The following is a 26,954-nucleotide window of genomic DNA, read 5'->3' as shown; positions in this document are numbered from 1 at the left end:
GTCCTCCCCAATCTTCTCTTCTCTTCTCTAGATTGTACATGCACAGTTCCTTGAATAAGACAGCTTCTCAACCAGCATGGTCCTGAGACCCTTTGCCATCTTGGCCACTTTCCCCCATTATCCCCTGGAGGAGTAAAACCTGGATGGTAGCTTGTCAGGAAGGGGGCAGAGGTGGCTTTTGCTCAGGAAAGCTACAAGTTGGCTTACTGTGGCCCCAGAAATTGCTCCACTCCTGAAGGTCTGTTATATAAAACCTTTGCTGTCTTTGTCAGTGCTGGATTTGAAATTAGAGTACCATAGTTTAAAATTCAGCTCTGTCCGTTTCCCATGCATACAACCTTATTACTTATGTATTATTTAACATAACTGGACCTCAGTTTCCTCTTCTGTAAAATGAGGGAATGGGACTGGATGACCTCTAAGGCACCTTCTAGCTCTAAATATATGATCTTGAGATAGCTGCCTTAATAGTTGTGAGACCCTGAGTAAGTCACTGATTTTCTGATTCAGTTCCCTGAATTGTAAAATAAGGATAATAACAGTACCTACCTCCCAGAGTTATTGTGAGATTCCAATGAGATACTATTTCTAAAGCCCTTAAACAGGGCCTACATGCTGTCTCTCAATGGGTCTCCCCTCCTGGACTGAGTTTGGGGTCCAGAACAGTGAGCCTCCTCTGATGGCAGCTGCCTGTGACTATTGTTGGTGGTCCACACAGAGCTGTTCCTGATACAGCAGCTCATTGTTCCCTGCAAGGGTAGGCTTCAGTCTGTCTCATCAGGACTTAAGGATGGCTTCCCTTTATGTCTCACACCTTGGAAAGGGCTTCCCCCAGCTTCCTCATCAACCCTCAAAACCTTGAAGCCTACTCTCCACTACAGTGCCCTTCTCTAGTTTGCTAGGAACAAGTGAATTTCAGAGAGGGGGAGGGACTTACCCAAGGTCACACAGCTACTTAGCAGCAAAACCAGAGCTAAAAGGCAGGTCTCCTGACTCCCCAGTCCCATGTTTTTTTTTCCACTACCCATTCAGTCTCTTTTCCATCTGTATTACAAAACTGGAGCCAAGTATAGACAGCAGGCCTTCTTCATAAGCTCACTCACAAGGATTAAGTTTCTGGCCTCATTAGTCATTTTCGGATGACATAGCCAACACTTTCAGCCAGCACCACAAACCCGTAAAAAGTTCATATGTGCCTGTCTCCTCATCTAATCAGAGGAACTACTGTATGTGCAGCAGGCAGCACAACAGACCAACCAATCACTAGTGTTTCCAAATTGGTTTTGATTAATTACACAGACTCAGCTTTAATTGGTGCCAACATCACTGCCAGAGAGCTTATGGGGAAGCAGGATGTTATGCTTTCATTCCCTTAAGTCACATAAAATCATGAAAGATGGGGTAAAGAATCACTTGTAGTTCAAAATTTATTGACCATGAAGACCCAGAAAACACAAATATCTCCATTTTGACTGACTCTGAAGCCATTCCTTCTGCTCTCCAAAGCTGTGCAGGGGTCTCCTCTGTACACCCAAGGCCATGAGTCCCTAACTACTGCAGTAAATTATAATTTGATCAAGTTTTAAAGGACCCACTATGGGCAGAGTGGCCTCCAAGCAGTGATTTCTACAGCGTTTGGGTTCATGTGGCTTTGGGTATATGCATCAGAGGCAAGACATAAATAAACACAGGTCTTACTGATTCTCTTAAGTTAGGATGCTTTCTCAATAATAATACTACTACTAATAAATATTTACTATGTGAAGAACAGTATAAAAACTTTGATTTCTAAGGCATAATTATAATTTATTCAGAGAGGAAAATAATGAGAGACAAAGAATGACAGATGGAAAGAGAGAAACAGAGACAAAAAGAGGTAGGAAAGAAGAGGGAAAGGAGAGAGGGGAGAGAAAGAGAGGGAAGGAAAAGAGAGACAGAGAGAGGAGAGAAAGAAGAGAAATATGGAGGGGGAAGGAAGAGGGAGAGAGAAAAGAAAGACAGAGGGGGGGATGCAGAGACAAGAAAGAAGAGAGAGAGAAAAAAAGGGAAAGAAGAGACAGAGAAAGAATGGAGACAGAGAAAAAACAGAAAGAGATAGACAGACAGATACAGAGAAAGAAAGACAGACAGAGAGGGAGAGATCCAGGGGTAGCAAGATGACTCCCAAATGCCTTGGGAGTGGAGTCAAGAAGACTTGAGTTCAAATTTGACCTCAGACACTCACAAACTGTATGACCCTGGAAGAGTCACTGAAACTCTGTTTGCCTGTTGGCTCATCTGTAAAAAGGAAATCAAACCAGTCCCTACCTCCCAGGATTGATGAGATAGCTGTAAAGCAGTGGACATAGTACCATTAGTGATGAGAAGGAGGAATATGAAAGAGCAGGATTACTGATGATGATGATGATGATGATGATAGAAGCACCAACTCAGAGTTGAGATGACCTCTGCTCAGGTCATGCCTGTGATACACACACATAAACTATGTGACTACAGGCAGGTCACTTGACTTCTCAGTGCCTTGAAAACTCTCTAAGATTTAGTTGCAAATGAATTGCTGAATCTACCTAGTATAGACGGAGAGAGATATTCCCCCTGATGAAATCACAAGGCAAGAACAAAAATAAAAAGTTAATCTGTGAGCTAGATGTCTCAAGGCTTAAGTCTCTCTCCATTACCTTGCATGGATGGGCAAATAAGTCTCTTAACCTCCCAAGGGTCCCAGGTAACTTACTAAGATCTTAAGTTTCAGAAGAGTTGTTGATCTTCACCAGGGGAGGATGTTTCTCCACCAAAAGTTCCCAAACTAGGTCAGACCAAAATAGAAAGAATACAGAAGCAAACTCAAGACAGGATTTCTAATCAATACCTGACCCCTAGGTCAGGCAACAAAGGGTACAACAACACTTAAAGGTATTCAGCAGGACATTAAAGAGGGTGCAGTGGATGGGGGAGAAAGAAAAAACTCTGTTGGGGTTGGAGGAGAAGAGAAGGGTCATGGTTCTGGTCAGAATCTAAGAAAGAAAAATCAGAGTCCACAGTGGATCCACAAGTTCTCCAGAGGACCAAAGCCAACAGAGACAGTGGAGAAAGAGTGAAACATTGGTTCCAAAAACAGAGGAGTCCAGAAGAAGTCAGGCAGGAGCCTAGATGTGAACTGGTTCTATAGTGTTGAAATTGTGATAGGACTGAATATCCTCAGTTTAGGGACATCTTCGAACAAACTGGGTATAGGCTCATATTACCAGCATGATTTCTAACAAACCATCATGATCATAGAAATGGCCTTAGAGCAAAGAAAATCTAGGGACAAGTTTGTATGACCCTGAGAGTCACCTACCTCTGGGTTCTCTAGGAAATTCTTTTAAACTTAAGTTTCACAGAGGTATCAACTTACAGGGTTTTTTATTTATTTATTTTTTTAGGTTTTTGCAAGGCAATAGGGTTAAGTGGCTTGCTCAAGGCCACACAGCTAAGTAATTACTAAGTGTCTGAAGCCAGATTTGAACTCAGATACTCCTGACTCCAGGGCCGGTGCACTGCACCACCTAGCCACCCCAACCTACAGTTTTTAAGGTGACTTTGTACCTATGAAACCACAAATTCCTTTTATGTTTACTTTTTATGTTTTCTGTTTATACTTTTATGTTTACACTTTTATGTTTACACATTCTAAATTTGCCTTTCATAACAATTTCTTGTTGACATGTTTTATAACTAATCAACCCAATTATACTGGCAGCTAGGTGGTACAATGGTTAGAACACTGCACTTGGAATCAGGAAAACTCATCAAATTTCAGTTCAAATCTACTCTCGGGGGCAGCTAGGTGGTGCAATGGATAGAGCACCGGCCCTGGAGTCAGGAGTACCTGGGTTCAAATCCGGTCTCAGATACTTAATAATTACCTAGCTGTGTGGCCTTGGGCAAGCCAATTAACCCCATTTGCCTTACCAAAAAAAAAAATCTACTCTCAATCACTGTGTGACCCTGAGCAAGTCATTTAACCCTGATTGCCTCCATTTCTTCATCTGTAAAATGAGCTAGAGAAGGAAATGGCAAACTCCAGTATCTTTGCCAAGAAAATTCCTAATTAGGTCACAAAGAGTTGAACACTACTGAAATAACTAAAAATATTAAATACTCCCCTCCCCCATGTCTATTGAAAGCAGCAGGATTGAGGTCTTATTTTAACATTATACATCTAGGACCTATGGCACATAATTGCTTAATAAATAAATTTTAGGGGCAGCTAAATGGCACAGTGGACAGAGTACAGATGGTGGAATTAGGAGGACCTGAGTTCAAATCCAACCTCAGACACTTAATAATTGCCTAGCTGTGTGACCATGAGCAAGTCACTTAACCACATTGCCTTTATTTTAAAAAAAATTTTAAATAAAAAGAAATATTTTTAATTGAACTTAATTGAATTTCTGAAAAACAATTGGCAGGTTCGACCAATTCAGTTCAGTTCATTTCAAAAAACATACACCTAATGAAGTACCAAGGCCCCAGCTTGATGTTGGTATTATACAATCGTGAAAAATTATTTAATCCCTGCCTCTAAGAAATTTGCAGTATTTTTCTCTCTAGCCAACTCTTCCATAGCCCCCTTGCGCCATCTCTTTTCCTTGAAAGTACCCTTTCTTCTCTCAGAATACCTTCAGTTCTGGAAACATGAACTATTTGCAAATCAATCCTGCCATTTTTTCCTGGATAGGTTACATTAAACTGTGCCCTAGGACTCAATCACTAGCCTTGGAACTTTGAAGACAAAAGTTCTCCTTCTGGGTCACCACTCCTTAATATGTTTATTTCCCCCATTAAAATATAAGTCCTTTAGGCAAGATATATGTATCCCCAGCATTTTATATGTATACCCAGAATTTAGCCTGTGCTTAACACAGAATAAACAATGGCATTTTCATCCATGAAAAATGATCCAGTCCTTGCTTTTAAGAAGCTCATAGTTTACTGGAAGAAGAAAATGATTTATACACACGAATATAAAGATTGAATCCTGGAGCAGCTAGACGGTGCAGTAGATAGAGCATTGGAGTCAGCAGGACCTGAGTTCAATTCTTCCTGATAGACTAGCTAAGTGAACTTGGGCAAGTCACTTAACACTGATGCCACATGCTTGTTCATGTCATCATCTCCTTAATGTCATGGCCTTCAAAAATGAAGGACAAACATCATCATCATCATCATCATAATGTAGAAACAAATAGGTAGCACAGTAGATGGAACATCTGGCCTGAGAGATACTTATATGTGACCCTGGGCAAATTACTTAATCCTGTTTACCTCAGTTTCCTCTTTTGTAAAATGAGCTGGAGAAGGAAATGGCAAACCACTCCGGTATCTTTTTGAATAAAACCCCAAATAGGCTCATGAAGAATAAGACATAACTGAACAAAAACAAAATTATTACTTCATCTTAGAAAATCTGAGGACAGAAAAAAAAATGAATCATGGGGAGAAAGAGGAGTTAGCACCTTATTTGAGCTTTTAAGGAAGAAAAAGATTTCAACTAGCCAAATAGAGAAAAGCACCCCTGACTGGAAAGTCTTCTTTTCTAGCACAGGCCTGGTGATGGTTTGGGTATATCCCTGTCCTCCAAGGACCAACCTAGCTAAGTTCTGAGAGGTTCTTCATCACTAGAATGGTACCTCCTTACTTCCCAGCAGGGACAGTCACACTGTTTTAGTCACAGCAGTTCACAAAACTATTAGAGCTTGAAGGGGGTTGGGATTTGTATCAGTGGTTCCCCACAATGAAGTAATAGCTCCTTGAAAAAGTTATGGGATTGCAATATCACTGGGGAATATGAGCCTTATGGAGGTCTTCATTTTAGAAGATTCTCCTGCTTCAAAAGATCAAAAGATCTTCCCCACTCCCAAATCTGTCACCAGCGTCTGAAATTCTAGCATTAGAGATTCATTTCATTAGGTTAAGGCATTAAAAAGATTTTTTTCAGCTATTCCCCTATTGATGCACACTCTCTTCATTTTCCAGTTCTTTTCTATAAACCAAAAATAGCTGCCAAAAATAAATGTATTCAAAGAGATCCTTTTCCTCTTCCTTTGATCTCTCTGGGGCACATATGTATTTGCTGAATCAAGGTCCCAGTTTAGTGACTTCTCAGATAGAGAGTTGACTTTCTTTCCAGAATGGCAAGACCAACAGCAAATTTCTCACAGTTCCATCAACAATGGCCATTGCTCCTTTTTTGGTCATTTTTTTGCCAATCTAATATGTATGAAATGAAGCCTCAGAGTTGTTTTCATTTGCATTTATCTAATTTTTAGTGGACCCTCAGCTCTTTTTACCTAGCTTTCTCTGAGCTAATCCAAAAAACATTTCTTATGTTAACTACTATGAGCAAGGCACTCTGCTAAGTGTAGGAGATACAAAGACAAAACAAAAACAAAACTAGCCTCTGCCTCCAAGGAGCTTAGATTCTACTGAATTTATATTTCTAAGTGGTTTCCCTGTCAGTAGTCAATTTCTTTTCCAAGGCATCATCCCCCAGTGCTTCTGATAACCTTCCTAATATCTCAGTCTGATCACTGGATCTCAGATCATCTAGTCCAACCATCTCATTTTACAAATAAATAGGTCCAGAGAGGTTGTGACTTACCAGACTTCAACAAATCATCAAAAACAGAGGTGAGATTTGAACCTAAGTCTTCTAAATATAGAGCTACATGTAGCACTCACTATTCAGAGAACTTGAATGGCTATCTACTTATTTCCTATTGAATTCAAGAAAGTTGATGAGTTTCCTAGAAGAAAAGTTTTGATGGTGGAAAGAGTCAAGAACAGTTGGTCTTCACTTTAGAAGGTTCTCCTTCGGGTAGGTGGCATAGTGGATAAAGCACCGACCTTGGAGTCAGGAGTACCTGGGTTCAAATCTGGTCTCAGACAATAATTACCTAGCTGTGTGGCCTTGGGCAAGCCACTTTAACCCATTTGCCTTGCAAAAAAAACCCCTAAAAAAATAGTTCAGAAAAGGATCACAGCATTTAGAACTAAGAAATCTTAGATATCATCTAGTTCAACCCTCCCCCATTTTTATATATGGGGAAACTGTGGCTCAGAGGGGTGAATGAATTTCCCCAAGATGTAGCTTTTCTGTATAACAATTTACAAACATCTCCTTTTATCATCACCACAACTCTCAGGGATAAGAATTATTATTAATACTATTATTCCCATTTTTACAGATGAAGCAACTGAAGTTTAACAGAGATAAAGTGATTTGCTTAGAGTTACATATTCTAGTAAGTGTCTGAGAGTAGATTTGAACTGAGGTTTTTCTGATTCCAAGGCCATTGAACCACCTAGAAGCCTCTATCTAGTAAATGGTCTACCTGGTACTTAACTTTGGACTTCTAAATCTATATTCAGTGAATTTTTCATTTCACCATTAGATTACCAGTAAAGCCTTAGATATGGAGAGGGAAGGTAGTACCAAGAGAAAATGAGTAGCACCTAATTTGAAGAACAAATTCAAACTGTACTCATAAATCCAAACTGATGTCTGAGGACCCCAATGCAGAACCTAAGATATTTCCAGGAGAAGGTAGGCATGAGTTGGACACCACAGTAAGATACCTGGGAAATTCAGGTTTCTTAGGTATTAGGGAGGGGCACATTATGGAGAGTAATTAAAGACACATTCAGCACTCTTCTACTGTCCTTCCCCCATTTTGCCTAGGGTCAGATCCTCCTTTCCAGGGATAATGTGTCCTATTCCCTGCCCTGAAAGACTTCATCTCTTGCCATGTTCTGATACCTTCTCCTCTCAGGTTGTAGAGACATTTTACATACCATTTTCTGTGGCTATAAGACCTAAGATGCTATGAGATGCTCCAAGTTTTTAATCAAACCTCCAGGGGGCTATCACCACATGACTCGGAGCTAGAGGCACAAGACAGGGAGAGAAATTTTATTTGTCCAAACAATGTCTCCTGGATGGGCCCCAGGACAAGCTAGTATCCTATTGGCCTGATTCTCTGCTGCCTTCACTTCACTGCCTAACTTGGTTTCATGGCCCTGATGCAAAGTGGCTATTCAGGTGATGCTTCCTTCCTAGAGTCTATGTATATCTATGGATACTGGGGAAGGGACAACATGGGCTAATGGAAAGAGTACTCAATTTAGATCTAGGAGAACTGAGTTCAAATCCCAGCTTGAGGCTCAAAACCACAAATGTGTCTTAGACTCAGATCTTCCCAACTTCTGGGAGAGTTATAGGGGGCAGCTAGGTGGCACAGTGGATAGAGCACTGGCCCTGGAGTCGGGAATACCTGAGTTCAAATCCAGCCTCAGACACTTAAAAATTGCCTAGCTGTGTGACCTTGGGCAAGTCACTTAACCCCATTGCCTTAAAAAAATATTTAAAAAGAGAGTTATAGAACCTAAATCCCAGGTTTGTTGGGGGTATTAAAAGAGATATCCTAAGAGTTTACAGCACTGTCTGATACATAATGCTATACAATTAGATTTTGTTATTTCCTATTTATCCTGCACATAGTTTTTCTGTACATAGCTACAATATGCTATGTGAATTTCTCTACAGAACTGTCTTTTTCCTTTTAAAAAAAATATCCCCAGTGTTTGGATGTGCTTGCCACATAGTAGGGCCTTAATATTTAACTGACTAAATTTAAGCACCCACTCTGTGAAGGGCTCAGTTCTGGTAAAACATGAGAACAAGATGCAGTCCTTGCCTTTGCTTTGCCAAATGAGAGGGATGATATGCATAAAGCCATTGGACAGAAGGTAGAAAGGTACATTGAGAGGGAGAGGAAGGAGGAACAGGCTAGGAAAACTTGAGAGAACACTTTAAGTTGGAGCATGGATGAGAGTCAGTAATCCATGTCATTTATAGTGGAATGTGATCTCACCACACACCATCAAGTGTCTTATTTATGTCCCTTTTTTTTTTTAGCTATTTGCATTTGAAAGCCCCTTCCCTCTTTTCCCCTGAGTCTCCCTCTGTTTTCCCATTTGAGGAGCATGTGTTACCATGGAAACATCACTCTTGTGGGGCAAGGCTGGTGGTGGCCACAAATGAAGTACAAAGGCCATTTTCAGGATGTCTGGAAACCCAAGAATATGGCTCAGGAAATAGATGTCCTCATTAGGGGGTAAATTTCACAATTGCAGACACTGTGTCATGAATATAAACACACCCAGAAATAAGAGATGGAACAGCTGAGAGCTTTACGATCTTTATTGGTTCTCCTAAGCCTAGATCATCCACAGAGCAGAGACAGGAGAAGAGGATTAAAATACATCATAGAGTATACAGAAGGGAACATCATTCAACAAGGTGGGAGGAACATCTGGAAAAATGCAAAACTGGATGCCAGAATATCCTTTTAAACACAAAGCAACTGGATGAAACAAGAATACACCTTAGGAAAATATGGGGAGATGTGGTTTTGAGGAGAGAATACTAGATTGCAAGGGGGAAGACCTAGCTTCTAATTCTGATCTCATCATTGACATGCTGGGTGACTTTGGACAAGAAACCTCCTTGAGAGTTCTGAGCCTCTGTTTCCTCATCTGTAAAGATGAAATAGCTGGAAAAGTGACCTATCAAGTCTACTCTCGCTCCATTATTCTATCATTCAGTGCATTAAATATTTTCCTGAAAAGTTTTATGAAAATCTAAGTTTTCTTAGTTAAAGAAATCATAAAATGCACCATTGGAGTTTGATAAAAATATTCTATAATGAATAGTTTTGTAAAGCATTCTTTTGTTGGGGATAAGAAGAGAGGGAAAGTATGCACTAGGAGTTAGAACTCCTAGATCTGACACCAACTGACTATGATCTTTTAAGAAAATTTTCAATTTCATTTATTTTATTTTTCCCCAACTGCATGCAAAAATAATTTTAACAATTTTTTCTTTCTGATTTCAAGTTTTCTTCCTCCCTTCCCTCTCCCTGAAACAGTAAGCAATTTTACAGAGATTAAACATATGCAATCATAGAAAGCATATTTCCATATCAGTCATGTTGTGAAAGAAGACACAGACAAAAACACACACAAAATAAAGAGAAAAACAGAATGCCTCAATCTGCATTCAGACTTTATCAGTTCTTTCTCTAAAGACAGATAACATTTTTCATCAGGAATCCTTTGGAATTGTGTTAGATTATTGCATTGCTGAGAATAGCTAAGTCATTCATGGTTGATTACAATAGGATATTAATGTTCCTGTGAACAATGTGCTTCTGGTTCTACTCACTTCACTTTGCATCAGTTCATGTAAGTCAAGTTTTTCTGAAGTTATCCTGCTTGTCATTTCTTATAGCACAATAGTATATCTTATATCACAACTTGTTCAACCATTCCTGAGTTGATAGACATCTCCTCAACTTCCAATATTTTTTCACTAAAAAGAATTACTCTAAGAATTTTTGAGCAAATAGGTCCTTTTCCATTTTTTTAATATCTTAGGGATAAACTAGTAATGGTATTGCTGAATCAAAGGTTCTGAACAGTTTTATACCTTTTGGGTACAGTTCCAAATTGCTCTCTAGAATGGTTAGATCAGTTCACAACTCCATCATCAGTGGATTAGTGTCCCAATTTTCTCCTATCTTTTCCGATACTTATCATTTTTCTTTTCTGCCATATTAGAAACCTCAAGAATTGTTTTAATTTTCATTTCTCTAATCAACAGTGATTTAGAACCTTTTTCATATGACTATAGATAGCTTTAATTTCTTCATCTGAAACCTTTGACTGTCCTTAGACATATCCTTTGACTATCAATTGGGGAATAACTTGGATTCTTATAAATTAGACTCAGTCCTATATATAGTTGAGAAATAAGGTCTTTATTAGAGACACTTGTTATAATTTTCCCAACTAGTTGTAGATTTTTTGAGGAAGGAGGCTTTCTTCTCTGGTTACAATTTTTTTGGTCTAGAAATGGGATCTAGGGGTAGGATTAGATGACCTAGAAGGTCACTTCTACCCTCAACACTGTAGGAGAAGCACCTACATAGAAATAAGCCTTCAACTTGCTTTGTTCTATGGTATGACAAACAACATTTTTAAAAGTGTCATAGAAACCAAGAGAACAGATTTTAAGGCAGTTTTAGAAAAATCATCATAAGAAACTAACTTAATTTCTAATGATGATGAAACCATAAAAAAGTAGAATTAAATCCTTTTCTTCCAATCTGATGGTTAATGCTCATTCATGAAAACTACATACCCAATGCAGAATTTGCACAATCTACCTATCTCTAACATTTTTTAATTTGAAGAATGTGATTTCTCAGTGTGACCCTCCTTCCCCAGCACAGAGACAACCCCTCAAACTGCCATCAGATGTGTGTAAACATACATAAACTACTTCCAACTTGGTCCATCAGTCAGTCAAGAAACATTGCTTTCTAAAAACAAAACAAAAAAAAAACATTGCTTATTATGTGTCCAGGCACTGTGCTAAGTGCTGGAAGTACAAATACAAACTCCCTGACCTTGAAGAGTTTATATTCTATTGAGAGAAGACACCCCATGGGGCACCTAGGTGGCACAGCAGATAGAGCACTGGCCTTGGAGTCAGGAGTACCTGGGTTCAAATCCAACCTCAGACACTTAATTACCTAGCCGTGTGGCCCTGGGCAAGCCACTTAACCCCACTGTCTTGAAAAATCTAAAAAAAAAAAAAAGACACCCCATACAAAGGAGTGAAGTAGGAGTGGTGATGAGACTTTCTGAACTGAACTAGGACAAAGAACATATATAGTCTATCATTAAATTTATGTTACAGATCCTTCCAGTTTTGCTAGATATTCCCCAGAGAATCAAGGGTCCCTTTCACACTGTGTAAAGATACCACCAATCTAATATGGTAAAATAGAAATGTTTTTTCTCCTGACAGTTGGCATAGTCCATTGGAAGACAAGTTGTTTCCTTTCACAAAACCTGTTTATCTCAGTTTTCCTTCCCCAAGACTCAGACACCTGCTTAAGCTCATGTACTTGCAAGATGATTCTCACATTCTCTATTTCTTTTACTGCACATTTTTTAGGCTGGATCCAAAAGCTGCCAAATGGCCCAGCTTTAGGACTCAAGGCCATTTGGCCAGTTTTAAGACCCTAATTCATCTGCAAAGGTCAAACAGAAAACCACCCTGTGCAACATCTTTTAGCTTTTTGGGCACAAACCAGTTGATGCCATCATAAATGGGAAGAGACCCAAAAAGAGATGATAAAGCAAATACAGTTTTGTTCTAAGACATCCAAGAATTCTGTGGCAGATCCATCAACATGGCTGTGGCACTTTTTATTATTTATTTCTATTTTCCTTTATTTTGGCAGCTCCAGGTAAAACACAAAATCAGGTCAGATCTCTATAATCAAAAAGAAATGGAAAACCAGAGCTTCTGATTCACTAAAAATTACGTTTGCCAATGGACATGACTTTGGCTATGGATAACTGGCCCACTTTATTTTTTCACTTATGAAAGTTATGAGGAACATAGATAATAAAAAGAGGTGGTCGAATGAATGAATGATGATTAACTCCCTAGGAACAAGGATCATATCAGGTCATCTCAGTACAATTTTTTTCTGTTTTCCTTTTGTTTTGTCTTTCCCTGTCTCATTTACCTAACAGTAAGAAGTCAGGAGTAATAATATGCTCTTCGAGTGAGGAGGTCTTTATTGTATGTTCTAGCTCCCCTAGTCCTACTGTACTGTACATATAGTAGACCCTTCTTGAACAAAGGACAACCAACCAATTGAATAAATAAGAAATATACTTTACTTTGAAAAAGCACAAAAGCAATGTCATCAGTATATTCTCCAGAGAAGCAAAATTACACTTAAGTTTAAAAAAAAACCAGAATCACAGAATATGAGAGCTGCAAAGCACCTCAAAGATTATCTTAATTCAATTTATACCAAAAAAAATAAAGAATCCCCATTTAATCTGCTTGACAAGTGGCATACAATCTCTCTGAAGACAAGGGAGATCTTTACCATTTTTGTTTGATGGCTTCTGATTCATGTTTTATCTTCCCTATTAGATAACAACCTTCCAGAGGGAAGGGATCTTCCCCCTACCCTATCACCCTGTTAGTAGATTGTTATCCTTCATTTCAAAGAAGACCAAAATAGCATCACAAGGTGCTTGGAAGGCTCTACCAATAGCTGAAGGGGAGAAGAATCACATCTATGATTTTATTGGTATGTGGGATTTCTAGATGAGGGAATTCCTTCTGCCAATGGAAGTCAATATTTCCCTGCAACTATTAGTTGTAGAGAGTCACCTGGAATATTGAAGGTTGAGTGATTTGCCAGGGAAATACAACTGGATGTTAGAGGCAGAATCTGAACCCAAGTCTTGCTGCATTCTACTCTTCCTTTCTGCCAAGCTGCTTCTGACATAAAGAAACTTAACAAATATATGTTAAATGGAAATAAATTTCACATATGCATTTTGTGTTTAAATAGGAAATATTCTACTATGAAATTAATATCACAGAAAAATTACTATCATGTTTTTATATGAAAAAAAGTTTGAATTAGTTTATACTTTGGTCAAATTACTTCCCTACTCTGAGTTTTTTCATCTGTGAAATGGCAGGATGGTACTGAAGGTCTCTAAGAGACCTACCAGTACTGAAGTTCAGCAACTACATAAACTGGAATAAAAACAAAGATGATTCACTGTTCACTGGGTTTTTTAAAATTTTATTTTATGATGCTCACATTGTCATAACAAGGTTCAACCTAGATAGTTGCTCTTCCAAAACTGTGACACAAACTTGCTGAAATTTTGGATTAAAATAATGTAGTTTTGGAATAGGGAAGGATCAGAAATTATAAATTATCAGAGTTGGAAGGGACTTTAGAAAAATCAAACATCTCATCTTGAAGATGGGGAAACTGAGGCTCAGAGGAGGCAAGGAGTTTGGTAGATCATAAAGTCAGTCTATGGCAAGCATAGAACTTGAACCCAGGTTCTTTTCAAGGATCCGGGAAACTGGATTTATCCCAACTAAGGATGTCTTCTATTTTATGTAATTTTTATGCAGGATTTAAATTCTTCAGAGAAAGCTGCAGCCCAACTGCCTAAAGAATACCCAATCCTTAGTCAAATCACTAGACTTCAACTTACTCATGAATGAGAATAAGGCTCTTTGCAGCACTAAATTCTCTAAGGATCCTAAATCATTGAGCTTTTTTTCCTTATCTGTAAAATAGGTATATACAATGGCCTTCTTATCTCCCTGACAGAAATGCAAGCTAGGCTAATTATGGGATCTGTGGTGGTTAGTTTTAAAATGTTATTCTTTTCCTTGAGTAAAAATCTTGCAATAATAACTTTCTCCAAAGTGAGTACATGTTACATTCTTCTTTCTGATTCATGATAGGAAACATGGTTAACTTCTGCTTTCTCTTGGAAAACCAAAATTCCTGCTACTGGTAGAACTGAAACTGGGGATTCTGCCATCTGGGTTGGGGGGTGGGGATAGATTTGACTAGAGGAAAAAAGACAGAGAACCTGGCAATTCCAGAGGATGGCATGGTCATTATTACCTCTTGTATATAGTAACAACAATTTTGTTCAAAGAAAAACTATGAATAACCAAATTATTGTGAGTAATATAATATTTAAATCAACTACAAAGGAGTTATGAAGGAAGATGCTATCTACCTCCAGAGAAGAACTTAGAGGTTTGCATAGTATGGTTTCACATATATTTATATATCTGTATCAAATAATGGCCTTCTTTAATGTGAGACAGGGAGGGAGGAAGATAGTTGGGAACTTAAGTAACAAAAAGTAAATTAGATTAAATTTCAAAAAGTAATTTAGAGGGGCGGCTAGATGATGCAGTGGATAAAAGCACTGGCCCTGGAGTCAGGAGTACCTGGGTTCAAATCCGGTCTCAGACACTTAATAATTACCTAGCAGTGTGGCCTTGGGCAAGCCACTTAACCCCAATGCCTTGCAAAAAAAAAAAATACACCTTAAAAAAAAGTAACTTAGGATGAAAGCATAATTTAGGTTGGAAGCATAAAAGCAGGCCACTTGATTAGGTGAAGTGGTATTCATGGTGATTGACTGATTAAGTGAAGTAATGTCAAGCAACCCTTGTACTTAAGTGTTATGGAAAGTTTTTGCATGAAAGACATATACATGACTATACATGTATAAGCTATATCAAATTGCTGGCTTTTTCAATGGAGGTGGGATGACATGGGAGAAAGGGAGAGAATTTGGAGCTCAATGCTTTAAAGATGAACATTAAAAATTATTTTACAGGTAACTGGGGAAAAATAAAATACTAAATAGATTTCTTTGTAAAGCAGCCTTAGTATATAGGTACATGGCAATGCTAGGATGGACATGATTCAGTAACTGAGTAATGAGTAATTGAGCAATTCAGGAAACCTGTAAGATATTGTGATTTTTTTTGTTTATGTGGGCATGATCTGCTTTCAGCTTGATAATATCACCCTGTACACAGGCAGTTCTGGACACATGACAGTGATAATAATATTCTCCAAAAATAATAGGTGAACTGGGGTCCCTCATTTATCTGAAATCTCTAAGGAGACAATATGTCCTAGACCAGTGGTGTCAAACTCAAATAAAAAGGCATCCTTGCAGCTGCATATTTATTTAGAAAACTACAAATTAACATTATTTATGTTGTACCTTATTTTTTTTTATTAATTTTGTTAAATATTTCCCAATTACATTTTAATCTGTTTCAGGCCGAATGCAATAATTTTATAGCCTAAGCCCTAGTGTAACACCTCTGGTCTAGATGATCTACATTCCTGAAAGGTGCATGCTCTTTGCTGGAATAAAAATCTGATGCTTTGTGGCCCCTACAAACTTGATTAACACACTATCTATGTCTTCATGCAAGTCACCAAAAAAATGATTAAGGACAGTAGTTAGCATAGCTAACCCAGAAATGGAGAAAGAAACATTTAAAAACTTGGTAACTGGGTCCTGTTACCTAAAGGTAGGCTTTTGTGAAACCAGTGTTGGCAATGCATAAGAAAGGAAGTCCCAATATGGTCCTGCATCATTAGAGCTGTGTGTAATGAAAAGAGACTATTTTCTTCCAGACAAGGAAAAGTCTGCCTGGTAGCATTCCCCTCTATGGTGGTGAGTGCTATGCCCAGGCAGGGGATTTTCCTTGGCAGAGGATTTCAGCTTTGCCTTAGAATAATGGCTAACACCATCTCAAAGGAGCCTCATGGAAGAGAAGGCAAAGCAATAACTGGGAAGTATCACCTGCTAAAGACAACATGGCACTGCCATCCAGACCACAGAGAGGGAAGTATCTGAGACACCAACATATGTACTTTCTGGAAAGAAACAAGAGGAGTGAGGAGCCCGCTACTCACAGCAATAGCTGGGAATATTTGATAAGGGAAGCCTTGCCTACTGACACATTGAAAGCAGAACCTTATTCAGGATTGGACTGAGATGCTCTATAGATCTTCAGGATAGAGCTGCTCACTGAATAGTGTCTAGTTTGATGTCTTTATTTTTTCTTTTAATAGAATCTTCTTGCATTAATTCTGTGAGCTGTATACTTGCAAAGGGGAGATAATATCAGCATACAGAATATTATCAAGTAGTGATTGAGTTTCTGGATGGGGGCTGAACCATTGAAGTAAGAAACACCCCAAAGGAAATCTGGATCCAGCATGTTAGAAACTGACAAAATTGTTACAACTTAAATCCCTTTCATTCTTGGGAGACAAGAATCTTGTTCCCTTGGTCACAAATTGTTGGAACTAAGGAATCAAAAGTATAGGATTTAAGGATTCTCTAAGGTATAAATGTTCCCACAAATATAAGCTGAACCTCCCCCACCTCAAAAACTGCCTCCTCTGCTGCCTGGCCACCACTCCTGGAATATCCGCCAAAACCCAGGCCCTCTGCACATTGGTAAGAATTCTGAAAGCCTCAATTTGTGGAGGGCCCCAGATCCACCTTCCTACTTTCTCCTTGCCCCCTTTTCACTTCTTTATGTATGTTGCCTTTACTGCCTTAGGACATAAGCTTCTGAAGGGCACATAGTAAAGCCTTCATAGATACTATTTTCTTCCTTCCTTTTTGCATTCTCAACAAGGTGCTCATCTCCTACAAACATAGCTTAAATGACTGGTAATTATAAGAATGGGAGTACAGGCACATGTCTTCTAAATTTTTATCTCCCCCAGTTAATTGCTACCTGACCCACAGTAGATACTTAATAAGTACTTGCTTAATTCATATTATGTTTTTTTTTTTCTGTGGGATTTAGTTATTCAAATGAAGTAAACTGCCCAAAAGTCACCTCTGACGACGACTAGTTATGTAACCCAGGACAAGTCATAGATTCTATGTCACTCAAAACTCTTGAATTTAATGAAGACAATTAAGCTTCACTCGGCTTTGATAGTGGTTCCTCCATATTAGATGCTGAAAAATTCTATCTGAAATGTAGCAAGATATTATACTGATCAAAGGACTTTCTCCCCAAATTGCTCTGGATCTCCCTATTTGCTAATAAGTACCATTATTCTACCCTGATCTAAAAACTTAAATTCATCTTTGACTTTTCTCTATAAATGAATATTATTCAGTTCCAGTCTTATAGATACCTGCATATAAATAAATAGTAGAGCTCACCTGTCCATTACCACTATTCTAGTCTCAATCCTTATCACCTCTACTGTAAGTCTCCTAAATGGTCTCCCAACTTTCAGTTCATCCTACATTACCATTGCCAAATTTATTTTCCTCAAACACCATTTTCACTGTCACACTTAAAAAAATCCCACAGATCCCTAAGGTTAACAGGACAAAGTGATATCAATGCTCTCCACAATATGACTTATATATAATTTTCTTATATAATCTCCAACTATACAAACCTTCAACAGTAGCCAAATTTTCTATTCCTTCTTCCCTATGCTTATAATTTGCATTTTCTCCTCTGTACCTGCCAATTTATCACTGCTCCTATCAGGAATAACCTTTCTGCTTTATTTGTGATTTCCACCCTTATTTTTAAGTGTCCCTTTTCCCTTCCACAAAGTGCTTTCCTAGGCAGAGCTCATGGGACCACCTGCTAAATAATATCCCGATTCTGCAGTCATGATATATTGAAGGTAATGTAGCTTTCAATATTGGTCAGGTTGGACTGACTTGCAGAGTCTCACCATATCAGCTAGGTCATACAGTGACCCTAGAAGCTGGTATAGCTGGAAAACTTAAACAGCTCTTGGTCTAGATTCTCATAGATTCACTTGGCCACTTACTGATTTATTGGAAAAATTTCTAATCTGGGCAGGGAGAACCTTGTTTATTTATATTTATAATTTATATTTATAATATTTATAATACATTTATAATGAAGGCTGAATTAGGTGACTCACTGGCCCTGGAGTCAGGAAGACCTGAATTTAAATTTAATCTCAGACACTTAAGGAGTTGTGTGGCCCTGGGTAAATTACTTAATCCCTTTTGTTTCAGTTCCTCATCTGTAAAATAAACTGGAGAAGGAAATGGCAAACTACCCCCAGTATCTCTGCCAAGAAAATACCAAATGGGGCCACAAAGAGTCAGATACAACAAAAGAGTTCACATAATTATTACAATTGTTATCTACAGAGAGACAAGAACATCTGACATGTACTATAACATTAAACATTTTCCAATTTGCAGATCTTGGAATGCTTCCTCTTAAACAAACAAACAAAAGAAAAACAATTCCTTTTCCTCAAACATCCAATTCTTGGTCCATATTTCCTAGGATTAAGTTTTCTTCCCTTCCAGCAAGTAGAGGCCCTAGGCAACTGATGCCCTAATTTTAAGTCTAACCAAATTGCATTTTAAGGGAAAGAGCTAGAAGAACAAACAATATTGGTTGATGAATACTCAGTCTGGGGAGGGAGAGGTTCCCAGAAATAAAAGGAAGAGGTATGGTGGCAGGAATGAAGATGGTTTCTGCATTTATACAGACTATATAACACTGGCAAGTGATCTGGGGAACACCAGGAAAGATGACGAAATTAGAACAGCAATATAAAGGCAAGTAGTGATGCACTGGTAGTCTAATAAGCAAAAGCTATCAAGAGTATTGTATACAAGTATCAGAAGGGCCCTACTGAATGGACACCCAAAATTCATTAAAATAAACAACAATCAGGAGATAACACAAATTGGGATGGGATGCACGGTTGCAAAAAGGAGGTAACCAGGAAGTCCAAAGGACTTGAGGAAGCAGTAGGGAAAAAATTAAGACCAGCCATCAGAACTGGGACACAACTAAGGAAGGATTTACTAAGGGACTAAGGAAGGAAGTTTCAGATAATCTTTTCTATTCTTCTTACCATGGGAATAACCAATCCTGAGTGAACTTTGCTGGGAGGCTCACTGGCGATGATTTCCACAGCTGACCTTCAGATGAGTGAAGGAGGGAGGATGAAGGAGGCAGAGGTAGTTCCCTGACACAATCCCGCTGGATAACCTTGTATTCCAGAAGCAGGAACATTCTTTCTCAACAAAGCATCATTTGGTGGGGCTTCCCCTGAACTCTCAGAAGAAATATCAAGCTTTAGCTGCTTTTGTTGATCCCTCCAAAGGTCTGACACAGACTTTGCAGACACTTTCTTCATATTCAAGTTATCTTTCAGAATGAGTCTGATTTTGTCCTTATCTAACTGTAACTCTTCAGACATGGTTCTTACAGTTTAGCATCTATTTGAATGAATCAAATATCTGACTTTTTTACTATTTTCTTTGGTCCAATGAGTGACAAATCATCCTGCACATCTTTCCTGTCGATTTTAAACCTTTTATGCCAGTCAAAAACCCTTGCTTTTGATTATTTCATCTCCATAAGCTTCTTTTAACATATCATGTGTAAGGGCATCTAGGTGGCACAGTGGATAGAGCATCGGCCCTGGAGTCAGGAGTACCTGAGTTCAAATCCGACCTCAGACACTTAATAATTACCTAGCTGTGTGACCTTGGGCAAGCCACTTAACCCTGTTGCCTTGCAAAAAACCTAAAAAACAAAAAATAAACCATATCATGTGTCTCACTTACAGGTTTAACTTCGCACAAAATTTGATACTAATCCTTTGCTCTAAATATTGGTTACTCATTTTTGTGTGGGACACCTGAAATTAATAGGCACTTCTCTAGTCACTCAAAAAAAGGAAAGAAATGCCCATTTATTAAATGCTTACTACATCAGACACTGTGCTACAGGTCCCAGCACAATATGAACTGGTCAACTTTGTTAAATTGGCTGTATCCAGTTGGAATTCAGAAACCTGTAATCCCAGCATTGGAAAGTCCTAAGGAGGGCATCTTGTCCACCCCGCTCCTTGAGCAGAAATCTCTTCCACAGGATTCTCCAATAGGGATCCAACTGAAGGCCCCTAGAGATGAGGTGGAGGGTGAAGAATTAGAAAGAGGAGGAGTCTCAGGGTGACCCCAGGCAGCCCAGATTACAATCAGTTCCAATTCCATTTTTTTCTTCCCTCTTTAAGTTAGTCACACCATCCAGCTTTCCTTATAGTTTCTTCCTCAGAGGGATGCCAAGTGGCCCTTGCAAGGTGCGATAACAGCAAAGGGGAATGAATACACAATCCCAAGATCCAGGTGAGCCCCGGGCTAACTTCTCAAGCACTGACAAAAGCAGAACAAAAAAAAGCCGGCCGGGAGGGGAAAAGTTTGGGAGGTCCCGCCCCGCAGATCCGCGGAAGCCCTGATGCCTCCGGGAAGCAAAGGTCCTGGGCCAGGCGCGTGCTCTCCTCGGCTGGCTCCGAACCAGTCCGTGCGCCTGCGCAACGTGCGTGCGGGCTCTTCAGCCCAATCACGCTCACACTTGCTGCCCTCAACCCCAGCCGGAGCATGCGCACTCGCGCGAGGGAGGGCGCTCCCACAGCGAGGCCGGAATGCATCATGGGAAGGACCAGACACGTCACCCATCCTCAGCTCTCGGGCCTTCCCGATCCAGTCCAGGCCGGGGGCCTCCCTCCAACGCAGCCCGCGGACTTCTCCTAAAACGGGGGGCTGGTGGCCATTCGAAGCCCCAAGCAGCACGCAACTGAACCTGGTCTTCAGCTTCCCGCGGTCAAGGATCTGGGGATGAGTGTGTTTGTGTGTGTGTGTGTGTGTGTGTGTGTGTGTGTGCTTTCATCCCGGCCACGAGCTCTCGCGCCTCGGAAAACCCGGAGCCCCGCGAGGAAGCGCCCGCAGGAAGAGCGAGTGCGCAGGTGCGGAGGGCGGGGCGGAAGCGAAGGGGTGGGCGGGGCAAAGCGAAGAGGCTCACGTGCGCGGCGCCTCGTTTCCCGCGCAGTCCTGGTGCTGCGGCAGCCGCGTAGGGAGCAGTCTCAAATCCTTACGCCTCCAGCAGAGGGAACTTGGTTAGATCATCCCTCTTCATGATTGGGAATTGGGGGTGAAGTTTGGTCCCATTTTGCATCGGATCAAATCAACAAGCATGTATTCTAGTCTTTTCTATGGATTAAGGTCTGGAAATTCAAATACAGACAGAAAGACAGCCCATGCCCTATCAGATTAAAACCAAAAGAAAAATCGATGTAAAGTCAGTTAAAACAAGTTTCCACATAGGCCATGTCTCCCCCTTCTGTCAAATTGTCTCATTTTGCAGTCTGAGTCTTTCACCTCTCTATCAGGATATGAGAAAGATGTTTCATCATTAATCCTGTGGAATTGGGGTTGGAATTTAGACTAATGAGAGTAAGGAGCTTACATTGTAACATGATTCTGAGAAGATATCACTAGGCATCTCCAGGCTGACAGAGGGGATCCATGGCACAAAAACGGTTACAAATAACTAGATTAGTGCCTCCCTCTTTCCACTCTCCCTCTTCAGCATTTTTATCTTTTCTCTTATTTGGTCACATATTGTTTGCTGGGAGTGGGAAGTGAAGAAAAACTGGGACGGGGGAAATGTGGAAGGAGAGAGGGAACAAAGCATAAAAAATCTGAAAAGGAGGAGAGAAAGAAAATGAGTAAAGGTGCTGAAGAAGATAGTCATAAGAAGGTGCAGGAGGAGAATCAGGACTGCAGCTGGAGAGGAATAAAATATGGGTAGACTGGGAGTCCTTAAAATGGAAGTTCTGAGAGAAAACAACTAATCAGAAGCAGAACCCATAGGAATAAAGAGTAGGGAAGATAACACACAAAAGGAGTCAGAAAAAGAGGGGTCCTTCCAGGGGCACCTGGCAGGAGGGAGTTTTGTTTCTGGGAGGTATAACATGGAGTGAGCCACAAATCCAGTGTTTGCTCTCCATAAGTAATGGTGCTGAAAGAGAGGGTTGGTATGGCACCCTGTAGCCCTTCAGGTTGACAGTAGAGAAGGCTGAGGGAAGTGATGTCAGTCAAGGTTAATGTTGGCAGCAGAGTTAGATGGAAAGAGAACTTAGATCAAAGTATGTAACTAGCTGACATTTCTGTAATGATTCTGCAGTCACATAGAGCATTTTTTAAATTATCTAATGAAGTTTTATAATCATCACTTTAGAGCTGGAAGGATTTGTAAAGACCTTAATCCTCCTCTCTGTTCCCTCTGCCAACAGCCCTAGCAAAGGCCCGCATTCCTACCAATCTGAGTGATTGTGTGCCAGACTCTTAAGGTTTGCATTTTTTATCTTTTTATTTGTCAGTTGGATTATGAATATATTTATCTATTAAAAACCTGAAGTTTTATGTGATTTCTTAAAAAAATAATTTTATTTTCAAAAATAAGGAGTGGGGTAAGCTGGGTGGAATAGAGCATCAACCAACCTGGAGTCAGAAGGACTTTAGTTCAAATTTGACATCAAAACATGACCTTGGGCAAGTCACAAAGGAGAATGGGAGATGAAGTGTGCAGGTTGTGTGAGGTAGAAGCTTCCCCTTCACTGTAAGTTTTGAAGCAAAGGCCAAAACAATGGTGTTGCATGGGGGGTCCTGTTTGTTCTGGACTGGACTGGATTTAGTACCTTTAAAATTGCTTCCCACTCTGAGATACTGTGGTTCCATAGACATATGCCAGAGTTCCATGCCCAAGGTTTCCCATCTCTTCTTAGAGGAGTGTGATGAGATTCATCCTCTGAAATCAAGACTATTATTATATTTAATCTGAGAAAAATTAAGTGGGCTAATCTGAGTTCAACTGCTTTTTTTGTATTATTTTCATTTAGATGAAGTCATGTAATATAGTCTCTTTGTACAATTTTATAATATTTCTAATTCTTGAAGGAATCTTAGAGACTTTATTCCAACTCTCTCATTTTTCAAATGAGGAAACTGAAACCCAAATTTATTAAAGAAATTCTTTAATCTCCATGGAACTTCTCTTTTCCTTAAGAGTTTGAAGGACTCTGAAGGAAGGAATAGTTATAATATTTTAATGAGAATTAAGAAAGGTTATTAGACTAAAATCACATGGTCTTGCTTTCTTTCTGTGCATTACTTAATGCACATATTGCCATGTTTCTCTGAATTCCTTTCAGATATTTCTATATCATAATTTGTTTAACCTTTTCTCATTCAAAAGGTACCCATTTTTTCTAGTTTTTTGCTACCACAAAGGTGTGTCATGAATATTTTGATATATATGAATGATTTCTTTTCTTTAATCCTCTGAAAATATTTGCCCAGTAGTAGAATCATGGTTTGGTGACTTTTACACAGTCTTAGATGGTATTCTTCACTCTACTCCAAGCATCTCCGTACTTTGTTAGTAACCATTTATTAGGTGCCTACTGTGTGCCACATACTTTGCTAAGCTTTGTAGATACAAAAAGAGGCAAAAGATAGTACCTGTCCTCAAGGAGCTTCCAATCTAATGTGGAAGCTAGTACAGAAATAAATATAATATACAAAGCCAGTTATGTGCAGGATAAATAGGGAAATTATTAAAAGAGGAAAAGCACTGTAATTAAAGGTTAGGAAAGTCTTCTTGCAGAAAATGGAATTTTTAGTTGAGTCTTAAAGGAAGCCAGGGAACTTATATCAGAGTGAAGTAGACAGCATTCCAGACTGAGGGAGAGTCAGAGAACATGCCCAGACCCAGGAATTAGAATTTCTTATTTGTGGAGCGTTCATGAGGCCATTATCACCAGACTGAAGAGTATGGGTTGGTGAGTAAGCTATAAGAAGACTGGAAAGGTAGAAAGGACTAGGTTTGAAGGACGTTGAATGGACTTTGAAGGACTGAATGCTAAGCAAAATATTTTATGTTTGCTCCTGAAGACAATAGGAAACCATTGGAGCTTACCAAGGGAGGGGGGGAAGGGGGAGGGTCAGAAGAGAGTTACATTATTGGACCTTTGTTTTAGAAAAATCACTTTAGTGGTGGAGAATGGTTTGGAGTGGGGAGAGACTTGATTCAGGCAGAGCCACCTTTTATAATCCAGGCAATAACAGAAGAGAGGAAGGGGCAATATATGTGAGATGTTGCAAAGGTGAAATCAACTGGCCTTGGCCATTAAATTGGCTTGAGGGGAAGAGGGAGCAGTGAGGAATCAAGGATGAACTCTGGGTTGAGAGCCTGAGAGATTGGAAGGATGGTAATGCCCTAGGGAAATTAGAACGGGGAGAATTAAAAGGAAAAGATAATGTTTGTTTTAGAGATGTTGAATTTAAAATGTCTATGAGATATCCAGTTCAAGTGGTCTGAAAGACAATTGAAAATGTGATATTAGCAGAAAGAGAGAGAAAGAGAGAGATAAAAAAGGTAGATTTGAGAATCATCAGCATAGAGATGATAATGAAAACTGGTGAGATTGCCACATTAAATTGATAAGAGGAAGAAAAGAAGAGGACCCATGACAGAACATTACAGGTCACCTATAATTAGAGGATGTGATCTAGAAAAGTATCAAGTAAAGAAAATAGAGGAGTAGTGAGGTAGGAGAAGAATCAGGAGAGAGGGTGGTATCCCAAAAACCTAGAGGGAAGAGAGTATCAAGAAGGAGCAAATGATGAATAGTATCAAAGTCTGTGGGGGAAAAAAAACAAGGAAAATGAGAATTGAGCAAAGACCATTGAATTTGGCAACTTAGAGATCATTAGTAAGTTTGGGCAGCTAATTGGCACAGTGGATAGAGCACTGGCTCTGGAGTCAGGAGGACTCAAGTTCAAATTCAGCCTCAGACACCTTGATACTTAATTAGCTGTGTGAGCTTGGGCAAATAACTTAACCCTAATTGCCTCACATCAGATTCATATCTGACCACTGCCCAAATGACTTTGGAGGAGAAAGTAAGACTGATTACTTATGACAGCATCCCCCTCACTTAAATTCAATTCATGTGTTTCTCATGCCATCACTTCTCTGATATCAAGGTCTTCTTTGAGAATGAAAGACAAACATCAATAAATTTAGAGAAAGTAGTTTCAGTGGAATGGTAAGGTCAGAAGCTAGATTAAGGGGAAGAGAGTGAAAAGAGAGAAAACAGACAGCCTTGTAAAGTACAGTAGAGCTATGACTATAACAGGGAATGGAAAGATCCAGTGAGAAAGTCTTTTCAGAATAGGAGAGGCTTGGGCATGAGATGTTTATTGGCAGAAGGAAATGAACCAGGCCAGGGGAGGAGATTGAAAGTAAGCAAAAGAGTGGAGATGACAGAAAAGCTGATCTGCTAAAGAATATTGGATGGAATGGAATCACTTGACAAGTACAGGGGGTTAGCCTTGGTACAGAGTGAAGCCATTTCATCCTGGGAGATAGGGGTAGTGGCATTTGTGAGGAATAGGAGATGAGAAAGAGGAATGAAGGTGAGAATGACTTTGCTGTCTATAATGTACTGTTACTGATACTGTTTTATAGTCAATTCAATATCAATGCATTTTCTCTCTTCTAGGAGAGGTAAATAAGGACAGTAAATCTTCACTGAGTCATTTAGTAAATGTAAGTTGGCATAAAAGTAAATTGCCTTTTGTTTTTTTCCTTAAATTCATGTTTTTAATGTATTTTGGTGAAAATGTCCAATCTGTGGAATTTATTACCTTAAAAATTATATGTGGGCAAAAATAAGATAACTGATCATTCTTAGTTGACAATTTTGAAATCATTTTATAAAGAGATGCTTTCTTGTTACTAAAATGAAGATGAAATCGAGGCACTAAAGGAGGGAATATATAATGGGGTGTTTTTATGATGCTAATAAAAACAACTTAATAATAATAATACTATATGGTTTACAAGGTGCTTTCCTTATAAGAACCTTTGAGGTAGATAGTAGAAGTATTATTATAACCTGAGTAATACAGAGTAAAGTAACTGATCACAGGTGCCAGATAGTAAAACCAAAAATCCAGGTATGAGTCTTCTAACTCCAGATCTTGTGCCTTTTCCCCAGAATTTGCAGACTCACAAATGTATGAATGTCTTTACTATTCTGGAAAAAAAATGTATAAAGAATAGTATTCTTTGGATTCAGACTCCAATTCTTTCTCTGGGGATGGATAGAATTTTTTTTTCATCACGAGTCCTTTGTAATTGTCTTCAATCACTTTATTACTGAGAGTAGCTACATCATTCACAATTTGTTATTATACAGTATTACTGTTACACTGTATAAAATTCCCCTGGTTCTGCAATTCATTTTCCATCAGTTATAAAAGTCTTTACAAGTTTTTTTTTCTGAAATGAAGTTGTTCATCATTTCTTATAACACAGTAATATTCCATTATAATCATGTGCCACAACTTACTTAGTCACTCCCCAATTAATGGCATCCCTTCCTCAATTTCCAATTCTTTGCCATTAACAAAAGAGCTACAATAAATAATTTTGAACACATAGATTCTCCCCTCACCACTCCCACAATATTCTCTCTTGGGTAAACAGACCTAACAATGCTATTGTTGGATCAAAGTATATGCACAGTTTTATAGTCCTTTGGGCAAAGTTCCAAATT

The 26,954-nt window shown here is 39.1% G+C and overlaps 1 protein-coding gene across 2 annotated transcripts in view; it reads right to left on the bottom strand.

Annotated features, from left to right (window-relative positions):
• The window catches only part of EMSY (EMSY transcriptional repressor, BRCA2 interacting), a 183,956-nt gene extending 163,110 nt beyond the window's left edge, over positions 1 to 20,846 (bottom strand). For both annotated transcript variants that reach the window (XM_074216919.1, XM_074216921.1), the window contains exon 1: positions 19,398 to 20,846. The gene's annotated coding sequence lies outside the window, so the exon portion shown is untranslated. The remainder of the gene's footprint in view (positions 1 to 19,397) is intronic.
• Positions 20,847 to 26,954: the final 6,108 nt, after the last annotated feature.

This window comes from Macrotis lagotis, chromosome 1 (assembly GCF_037893015.1).
Source record: "Macrotis lagotis isolate mMagLag1 chromosome 1, bilby.v1.9.chrom.fasta, whole genome shotgun sequence".
In the NCBI taxonomy this organism is placed as follows: Eukaryota; Metazoa; Chordata; class Mammalia; order Peramelemorphia; family Peramelidae; genus Macrotis; species Macrotis lagotis.
The sequence above is the reverse complement of the archived record's forward strand: the minus strand, read 5'-3'. Positions and strand labels throughout refer to the sequence as shown.